General features: G+C 47.1%; 1 long non-coding RNA gene across 2 annotated transcripts; it reads left to right on the forward strand.

The window, feature by feature from the left end:
• The first annotated feature begins 270 nt into the window (after nt 1-270).
• Nucleotides 271-1,634, forward strand: LOC106612795 (uncharacterized). 2 transcript variants are annotated; one of them, XR_001330371.2, is made up of 4 exons: nt 271-562; nt 680-723; nt 893-1,049; nt 1,391-1,634. It is a non-coding gene; the product is annotated as an uncharacterized lncRNA (long non-coding RNA). The 2 variants fall into 2 exon arrangements; XR_001330367.2 differs by having other exon boundaries at nt 472-723.
• The last annotated feature ends 7,232 nt before the right edge of the window (nt 1,635-8,866 follow it).

Genomic DNA, 8,866 nt, shown 5'->3' on the forward strand with positions numbered 1-8,866 from the left:
TAGGGACCATTCATCCCTCAGAGCAGACCACAGTTTAAGTCAGTTTTGGCCAGGTAACCAACACACGCAGAACTGCTAAAGGCCATTGAGTTTCAAATGAGTAAACTACAACAATTTAACTATATGATCGAGGAAATTGACCCTCAAGCTTGTTTGAGACTTAGTTTTCACTTCCATTATGTTTTATTCAGTACAGAGGATATTAAAGCTAGGAATGCATTTTGTAATGTTGCAGACCCAGAGTGAGGAACAGCATGAGAAAAATAAAGATGCTGGCCCCTCTGAGTGTCAGAATCATAACAATTGCCATCCTCACCAACCTCTAACGTTATTGATTTCAGCTACTGAACTGTCCAACTACTCATCACTGAATTTCAAATGTTACAATAACAGATTAAATTAATGTGTAACTCAATTAGCTTATATTTGCTGTAACATCAAATAGGTGGCTATGACTATTTTTCTAGATCCCACAACAATGTAAAGAAGACCAATCTGGCACCAAGACAGAGGTGTATTATGAAAACCATTTTCTTCCTTGGGAATGGAACATCACAGCCTTGTGAGTTGTCTGTGTATTTGTTTTAGTGATTGGAATTTGGTGATGGTAAGGAACCTTAAGGTGTCTTGAAAAATGAACCAATCTTTTATACCTAGGTCTACTTTTTTTTCTTTTTAGAATTCAGAACAACCACGTGGAATCAACTGTGCCTGTAAATAGCAGTAAGTAAAGCTAGTGGAATTAAAATGGCCTACTAGAAAGTATTCAGTCTACTGGTTTGTCTTAAAGTTTTGAGATTTCAAAATTGTACTAATTGACACCTGTGAACATTGTATGATATCATGTCATTTATTGCTTTCACTTTAATATCTTCAAATCTCCTCACAACAGCGGTGGTCCCATTTCAGGCTGGGGTGGCAGCTGTGAATATACCTCATCTAGGCTCCATCTCAATAGGATCATCTCCAGACTGTGTCCAGGAAGCTCTACCTCATACCGACGGCTCTTCCTCACAGCATTCACCTCAACACCAGATTCTGCAATGATGGTAGTGTTTCAAGATAGTGAGGGAACAAAAGCACAACCATATCTTCAATCAAGCAAGGTATCTAGTTATAGCTCAAACAGAATGGAGGCACACAGAGCAGCAACATTAGTAAACATATTAATATTACATAGCGTACACAAGAATCCCCAAGTGTGAATTCACAGCAACTGCTAAATGAAATGATACCATGCAGAAAGCACACCCTCATGTTATGACTGATCTATCACAGATCTAAAACTGAGAGGAAACTGGTGGTGTTTACCAAATGAGTCACTCTCAGTCAGATATGAACAGCTGTCATTTCATGAGTGCTTCTAACCTGTTCTATCCTGTTGTTGCAGCAGCCATAACATCAGGTATGAAGAGCTCCAGGAGCCTTGGAAGAAGAGATTAAGTGAAGGAAGTGGCTGCTTTTGAAACAATTTCTGCTGCTATTTTCTGTTGTTTTTAAGATGTATGTATGTATGTATGTATGTATGTATGTATGTATGTATGTATGTATGTATGTATGTATGTATGTATGTATGTATGTAGCTAGGCCATGTATGTTTTTGTATTTAAATAAATATATGTTATTACTTGTGCATTGAGATAGCATTTATGTTCCAATCAAAATCATAAAAACACCAAGAGTGCTTTGGTGGTTCCACTCTAGTTGCAGATAGTTTTTTCTGATATATTAGTTATCCTTCAAAATGCTTTACATTTGAGCATGAACGGTGCAGCATTTGCGTGAATGCAGTGCATCGATCTAGCCATAATATTATCGCCTTGATCACACTGACAGCGTCATTGCCAGGATGACCAGAGGAGGGTGACGTGTGGTCCCAACAGATCAAACGATCGCGGACAGCAGACGGAACATACAGACGCCCAACTGGACACTGGGTGGGAGTGGGCTCTGTACGTAACGCCCGCTCGATGTCCGCGTTTACCTCCCATACCACCGGTGCCACCAGGCAAGAAGCCGGAAGTATGGGAGTGGGATCCGTGGACCGCTCCTCTGTGTCATACATCCGGGACAGTGCGTCTGCCTTAGCGTTCTGGGAACCTGGTCTGTAGGATAGGGTGAAAACAAAACAGGTGAAAAACATGGCCCACCTTGCCTGGCGAGGGTTCAGTCTCCTCGTCACCCGGATGTACTCCAGATTGCAGTGGTCAGTCCAGATGAGGAAAGGGTGTTTAGCCCCCTCAAGCCAATGTCTCCACGCCTTCAGAGCCTTCAGAGCCCCACATCATAGTTTCGCTCCGCCGGGCTGAGTTTCTTCGAAAAGAAAGCACAGGGGCGGAGCTTTGGTGGCGTACCTGAGCACCGAGACAGCACAGCTCCTATCCCAGCCTCAGACGCGTCCACCTCTACTATAAATGCCAAGGAGGGATCAGGATGAGCCAGCACGGGAGCCGAGGTAAACAGAGCCTTCAGGTGACCAAAAGCCCTGTCCGCCCCAGCTGACCACTGCAGTCGCACCAGTCCCCCCTTCAACAAGGAGGTAATGGGAGCCGCTACCTGACCAAAGCCTCAGATAAACCTCCGGTAGTAGTTGGCAAACCCTAAGAACCGCTGCACCTCCTTTACCGTGGTTGGAGTCGGCCAATTACGCACGGCTGCAATGCGGTCATGTTCCATCTCCACTCCTGACGCGGAAAGGCGGTACCCTAGGAAGGAGACGGACTGTTGGAAGAACAGACATTTCTCAGCCTTGACGTACAGGTCATGCTCCAACAGTCGACCAAGCACCCTGCACACCAGGGACACATGCTCGGCGCGTGTAGCGGGGTACATTAGAATGTCATCTATATACACCACTACGCCCTGCCCGTGCAGGTCCCTGAAAATCTCATCTACAAAGGATTGGAATACTGATGGAGCATTCATCAACCCGTACGGTATGACGAGGTACTCATAGTGCCCAGAGGTGGTACTAAATGCCGTCTTCCACTCATCCCCTTCCCGGATAAACACCAGGTTGTAAGCGCTCCTGAGATCCAATTTTGTGAAGAAGCGCGCCCCGTGCAATGTCTGTCACACTGGCTATGAGTGGCAGCGGGTAACTGTACTTCACCGTGATCTGATTTATACCTCGATAGTCAATACACGGGCGTAAACCTTCATCTATCTTCTTCACAAAAAATAAACTTGAGGAGGCAGGTGAAGTGGAAGGCCGAATGTATCCCTGTCCTAGAGATTCGGAGACATATGTTTCCATAGCCACCGTCTCCTCCTGTGACAGAGGATACACGTGACTCCTGGGAAGTGCTGCGTCTACCAGGAGATTTATCGCACAATGCCCCCGTCGATGGGGTGGTAGTTGAGTCTTCTTACAGAAGGCGAGAGCCAAATCGGCATATTCAGGGGGGATGTGCATGGTGGAGACCTGGTTTGGACTCTCCACTGTAGTTGCACCTATGGCAACACCTACGGTACACACCTCCCTGAGCACTAACGTGACCATCCCTTGAGAGGCCTCTGTTGCTACGAAATATTGGGGTCATGATAGGTCAACCAGGGAAGGCCCAACACCACAGGAAACGCAGGAGAATCGATCAGGAAGAGACTAATTCTCTCCTCATGACCCTCCTGCGTTATCATACATAGGGGAGCTGTGACCTCCCTAATCAGCCCCGACCCTAACGGACGACTATCTAAGGCATGTACAGGGAAGGGCACATCATCAGGAACAATAGGGATCCCTAATCTAAGTGCAAATGAACGGTCAATAAAGTTCCCAACTGCACCTGAATCTACTAGCGCTTTATGCTGGGAATGCAGGGAAAACTCAGGAAATTCTATACACACACGTGCGCAACAGGAAGCTCTGGGTGAGTCGGGTGCCTACTCACCTGGGATGATCCACCAGTGCCCTGCCTGCTGCCTCGACTCCCTGGGGAACCTCCCCAGCACCGATCAGCAGTGTGCCCTCTGTGGCCACATGTGGTGCAGGAAACGGCCCCCCCTCCGGTCACCCTCAGAGCAGCACCTCCGAGCTCCATAGGTGTAGGGTCGGAGGTGCTGGGGGATGGAATGGACGAGCCCCGATCCGGACGTCCGCAGGTGGCCAATAGGTTATCCAGCCAGATGGATAAATCAACCAGCTGGTCGAGGGTAAGGGTGGTGTCCCTGCATGCCAGCTCCCGACGAATGTCCTCACGTAGACCGCACCGGTAATGGTCGATCAGGGCCCCTTCATTCCGTCCCGCGCTGGCTGCCAGGGTCCTGAAGTCCAGTGCGCTCCTCATCCCCTGTCGAAGATGGAACAACTATTCCCCCGCCGCTCTCCCCTCAGGTGGATGATCGAATACCGCCCGGAAGCGGTGGGTGAAATCCTCGTAGTGGACCAACGCTGTGCCTTCTATCCCCCATACGGCATTGGCCCACTCAAGTGCTCTCCCCGACAAACAGGAGATGAGGGCGGACACGCTCTCGTATCCCGAGGGAGCCGGGTGGACGGTCGCCAGGTAGAGCTCCAACTGGAGCAGGAACCCCTGGCAGCCGTCCCATCATACGCCCTCGGGAGCGAGAGCCGAATCCCACTGGGTCCATGTGACGGAGGAGTGAACAGCGGTGTGGGTTGGGGTGAAGTGGATGGAGGTGTGGGAAAACCCCCTCTCTTCCTTCGCTCCATGGTGTGCAGCACGCGATCCATGGCTGTGCCCAGATTTTGGAGCATTGTCGCGTGCTGCTGGACATGCTCCTCCACTGGTAACGGAGGTGCGTGTTTAGGTGCGTGTTTCTGTCAAGTGTCTGTGTGCAGCGGGTAGGACGGAGTCAGGCGCAGGACACAGAACTGTGTAAAAACGTACTTTACTCGAAATAAAACACAAACTAATTCCATACAGGGAATACAATCCAGCTCTACACAAAAGAGCGACCACTTAACAAAGAACAAACACGCACAAAACCATGTGGGAACCAGAGGGTTAAATTGGGAATAAATTATAATGTAATGGAAACCAGGTGTGTACAATCAAGACAAAACAAATGGAAAATGAAAAGTGGATCGGCGATGGCTAGAAAGCCGGTGACGTCGACTGCCAAACGCCGCCCGAACAAGGAGAGGCACCGACTTCGGCGGAAGTCGTGACATAAGGCCTGGCCATTTGTTTGTTTTTGCCCTATGTTTTACCAAACACACATCTGCATACACACACACACCACCTGTCTATACAAATACATATTTGTTAGTGGTGTTAAAACCGTGTCTGGTTTATTGTGTGAGTTTTTCTACTTTTTTTTTGTAGGTTCTTCACAGGTTAAAAAGGATGTACCTTAAAGATCACACAAATGCAATTTACTTAAGTATCTATTGTCTGAATTTTGGATGAACACATGTAAGTTCTCCTGATGAGAAATGTACTGAAAAACCCAATGTAAACCTGGTGTAGAGAATCTTTGAAATGTTTTACAATAATGAGTCTGAAGTAAAGGGAAAGAAAAGTTAAAGAACAGACTCAAAGAACAGGTTTTGAATGACCTCTGTTCTGACTTTCTAATCTGTTCACCCTCGCTAGAAAGATCAGGGACATTGGTTGAAATTTAAATGTAATATGTAAACACTGAGAATTATGAAGAAGTTTATAATTGATCAGTAGTTCTAATTGTGATTTGGATTGTGAGAAGGAGAGAGAGAGGGATCGCTGTCCCTGAATAAGGGAAACCTGTCTCTAGTCTATTTGACTATTCCTTGATGTCATGACTTCTGCCGAAGTCGGTCCCTCTCCTTGTTCGGGCGGCGTTCAGCGGTCGACGTCACCGGCTTTCTAGCCATCGCCGATCCACTTTTCATTTTCCATTTGTTTTGTCTTTGTTTTACACACCTGGTTTCAATCCCCCAATGACTTGTTCATTATTTAACCCTCTGTTCCCCCCATGTTTGTTTGTGAGTAATTGTTTGTCTTGTATACGGTCCGTTATTGTGGGCTCGGTATATTGTGTTTTAGTTGTGAATACTTTAGTAAATACGTTGATTACTTATATCTGCTGTTCTGCGCCTGACTCTCTACACCAGCTACACACGGGCCCGGTTACACTTGAATTCCCGTATTATATAAAAGTATTTCCTTATGAGTTATCAAGGGTTGTAATTCTAATTTTATTTGTTCAGATTTGTTTATTTTTATTTAACCGGCACTGTTGGGTTACCTTGGATGCATGGATCACAGTGTGGATTGAAGCCTTCCCCACATGAAATAAGGAAGCAAAGACTGTGGCTTAATGCCTGCTACATGATATTGTTCCACGATTCAGTGTACCACAAAGTCTAGATAGCAATAAGGGGACACATTTCAACTCAAAGATAATAAAAGAACTGTGTGACATTGTCACGTCTGCTCCTGCTCCTCCCCCCTGGCGTACGACGTTGCCAGAGTACTAACCACCGGTCCTGAGATTCATCTTACGCACAACTGTGAATCATTATGATCCAACAGTGCCGGTTAAATAAAAATAAACAAATCTGAACAACATATAAAATTAGAATTACAACCCTTGATAACTCATAAGGAAATCATTATGATTCACACCTGGACTCCATTACCTTCATCATATTCCTCCCCTTTGTACGTCACTCTCCCATGTTTACTCACCAGTTGGTATTGTTCTTGTGTATCGGCATAGTGCCTTATGTTAGTGTAGTGTGCTTGGTTTTGTTGTTTTATTAAAACGTTTCACCTGCACCTGCTTTTGACTCACCACCCCATTATTACAGACATGATGCAAGTTAAGAGAAATGTGCATGTACCAATTCAACCGGAAAATTCTGAACTTGTAGAACACTACAATGGCGTTCTGAAAAATTAACTGGCAAAAATATGTGCTCAACCAGGACTTACCTGGGTGGATACACTACCCATAGCTTTGTTTTCAATGCGTTCCACCCCAGTCAGGAAAACTGGACTTAGTCCACATGAGGTACTCATGGCCTGTCCCATGAGGACCCCAGCATCGCCACCAGCAGCAGTCCCAGATCTGCATCTGTTGGATGACACTATGATGAAGTACAGTATAACTCTGACTAACTGTACTCAAGCTGTTCACTCACAGGTCTCTGCTGCCCAAACCTCCCCAGACGACTGTCCCCATCACCATCTCCAGCCCTGAGATTGGGTAATGGTGAGGAGGCACGGCAGAGGTAAAGAACCTTCAAAACCCAGGTGGAAGGGACCACAACAGATCACCCTCACAAGCCCAAAGGTGGTAAAGTGCTTAGGAAAAGACGCCTGGATCCACACCTCCCACTGTAAGCAGGTAGCAGAGCCAGAAGATGTTACTCCTGTTACTCCTACAACCCAGTAGAGGCACTCTGCTTACCCTGGGACCTCCTACAACCCAGTAGGGGCACTCTGCTTACCCTGGGACCTCCTACAACCCAGTAGGGGCACTCTGCTTACCCTGGGACCTCCTACAACCCAGTAGAGGCACTCTGCTTACCCTGGGACCTCCTACAACCCAGTAGGGGCACTCTGCTTACCCTGGGACCTCCTACAACCCAGTAGAGGCACTCTGCTTACCCTGGGACCTCCTACAACCCAGTAGAGGCACTCTGCTTACCCTGGGACCTCCTACAAACCAGTAGAGGCACTCTGCTTACCCTGGGACCTCCTACAACCCAGTAGAGGCACTCTGCTTACCCTGGGACCTCCTACAAACCAGTAGAGGCACTCTGCTTACCCTGGGACCTCCTACAACCCAGTAGAGGCAATCTGCTTACCCTGGGACCTCCTACAAACCAGTAGATGCACTCTGCTTACCCTGGGACCTCCTACAAACCAGTAGAGGCACTCTGCTTACCCTGGGACCTCCTACAAACCAGTAGAGGCACTCTGCTTACCCTGGGACCTCCAAAAACCAGTAGAGGCACTCTGCTTACCCTGGGACCTCCTACAAACCAGTAGAGGCACTCTGCTTACCCTGGGACCTCCTACAACCAAATAGGAGCACTCTGCTTACCCTGGGACCTGCAGCCATTGTGTCTGTGGGCATCCTCTGGGTGGTAGTAGACTTCGAGCAAGAGGCGGGTGAACGTGCTAGTAACCTCTCCCAGACCTCTCTGCTCCAACGAGGCCCGGCTTAAACAAGGGGAAGCCCAGGAGTAAATGACCCCGCTGACCTGAACCTGGACTCTGATGACCCCGCTGACCTGAAAAGATGAAAAAGAGGACATGAACCTTATGGGGTTTTCCACGGGTCAAACACTTTCTTATAATTAGCTAGTAATATCTCTGTATTACAGAATGAATCACATTGTTGGGTTTGTTACCAGACAGTGCTGAGACTATGCCATTACTAGCTATACCCCTCTGTGCTTATTAAATATTGATGCGGACCAAAGCAGGTGACCTTAGAGACATAGAGCTTGATTGGGTGGAGGACAAGGTGTATTATTTTAGAAGATTTGATTTTAATAATGCCACCTCTCTGCCTAAGCAACCCATCACCCTGGCCTACTCTCCCCCAGGTTATTTGTGTTATATAGCAAATGGAATCGGGCTCCAGTTTGGGGAAAGTTATTGTAAGTATAACCTTTCAGTCTACAATAACATAACCTTACCCTTATTGTTGAGAAATGAAACATTCCACCCTAACATGTCGATGGGAATACATTATAAACTTTAGAATGTCAGTGTGTATGCTAAACCTACTTCCTCAGTCAGTGAAACTATGTATGTGTTTGGGGGGAAAGCCTACTATTATCTGCCTACAAACTGGTCAGGATCATGCTATGCTGCCTATGTTGTTCCTGCTGTGCGTGCTACCCCAGTACCCCCAAATCACCTTTTCTCCCACTTGTATAGGAGGACCATTGTAATGTTTTTTTCTC

The sequence above is a fragment of the Salmo salar genome, chromosome ssa09 (genome assembly GCF_905237065.1).
Source record: "Salmo salar chromosome ssa09, Ssal_v3.1, whole genome shotgun sequence".
Taxonomy (NCBI): Eukaryota; Metazoa; Chordata; class Actinopteri; order Salmoniformes; family Salmonidae; genus Salmo; species Salmo salar.